The sequence below is a fragment of the Lactuca saligna genome, chromosome 3 (genome assembly GCF_052625555.1).
Source record: "Lactuca saligna cultivar CGN05327 chromosome 3, ASM5262555v1, whole genome shotgun sequence".
Taxonomy (NCBI): domain Eukaryota; kingdom Viridiplantae; phylum Streptophyta; class Magnoliopsida; order Asterales; family Asteraceae; genus Lactuca; species Lactuca saligna.
The window spans coordinates 95,533,442-95,535,460 of record NC_136419.1 but is presented as its reverse complement, the minus strand read 5'-3'; positions in this window follow the sequence as shown (position 1 = coordinate 95,535,460).

Here is a 2,019-nt window from a genome sequence, read left to right as displayed (position 1 = left end):
ATTACCCATGATAAAATCCATGAAGTAATTCTAGAGCGTGGGTTTATCCAATACTTAAATTCTTATTTCAGGAGTACTCATGAACACTGCAACAAACATTTGCTATGTCTAAGCACTTAGATAATCTACAGTCAGATTCATGACAATCTTACTTCACTACTTACTTCCAAAAGTAGGATTGACTGTGGATGTTTGAATAATATTATAATTCGAGAAGTAAAACATGCAAAGTGAAACACAAGAATAACCTGATACAATATGGTCTCAAAAATTTGAATATAAATAAAACACTTATTATTTAATCACCATATTAATTAGACCTTATTTATTATATAATGTTTCAACCAATCAACTTAATACTTAAATTAGAACATCAGTCATGCCATGCACAAAACACGCACACTATGTTTATCTATGGTCCTTTCTTTGTGAAACAGATCCATTGAACACATTTCCAATGATACTCATTTCCCAATTCCAAATCCTTATCACAAGTGTAAGAATACCAAATTCTTAATAGAATATGTTAGAGTCTTAACATACATGCAATCATCATTTTGTAATGTCTAGGCAGCAAAGTCACAAAGACTTGGCCAATGATATTACAAAACATTCCATTGGAGATTGAATACAAAACAATTCCATGGAAATGAAGTCTCACATTAAAAGAACATTCCATGAACATCCTTCTTGCATTAAAGTTTCTAAACCGCACATATATCTTAATATCAGACTCCTATATTGGAAACATTTCCATATTTTCATATGATTATCAATTCTAAACAAGAGTTACCTCTATTCTAGACATATCAATTTAGTCCGTCCAAATTAATATTATACTTCCAATTGTCCACAAGCAACCAATCTTTGGTAAACCTCATATTGTCCTTGACAGTTGTTTAACAACTTTAGTTATATCCAGTTCTAGTCCTTTTCCCTCTTAATGCTCTTGGCATTTGGAAAAATAATAACAAGCAAATATTATAGCATATGCATTCGATGCTATACCGGAAGTATATGGGATATGATTCATAATGTCTTACATAAAGACATGATACTTGACTAGTTTCTCGCAACAAGATTTCCATATATAGAATTTACTATGTTGAATCACTTCAACATGATATTCATATATGTTGATGAATAAGTTCCATTAAAATTTTAATCTAAGCTTTTAGATTCAAAATGAAGTACTAATTCCCTCTCCCCTACAACTTCCTATAGTGAAACAATTTCCAAATTCTACAACTTTGCAAATTTGTAACCTTTGTTTCCAATAATTAGCATTGCTAACTTGCAACACTTAACATAATTATCACTCTCCCACTAGCATAGCAATTATTTTCTTACCAGCGTAACTATTATACTCCCATTAGCTTTGACATGTATCCCGAAATTAGATGGACTTCTAGAAATCAATACCTATTGACTTTCTTACCAAAGTTTAGATTTTTGATACGTGGTGCTTCGGTAAATCTTTATCTAGAATCATCAAGCTCATACACCTTTCATTAGATAGGTTATCTACATGTCTATACCCTTTCAGAACTTATAGCAATAAGTCCTGAATGTTCAAACTATTTCTTGCCATTTCTCAAAATCCGAACTATGAAAAGGGATGATGTAATCATACTTGAATTTGAGAACACAATTATCACAACTACTAACTCTAATGATATTAATTAATCCTTTAAAATGTATTTGTGAAAGCGTTTCCTCGCACTCATTTTCATGAAGTAGAGAGAAACCTCGTATCACTAAGATTTTATGGTGTATGTGTTCCTATCCATGTGAATTCGCCATTTCCAACCACTATCATAAGTCAAGGTTTATGAAAAATTCAAACTCATATGAATCGAACTTGATTCATCTTAATTTCATGCCATCATGTAGCACAGGGGCCTACCAGTGCTTCCAAGTTATTGAGCAGCTCACCCATACAGATCAACGTAATTTCACTGACTTAGGTGATTTTCCTTATGCAATCAAATGAGAACTCATAGAGCTCAGATGCAAAGT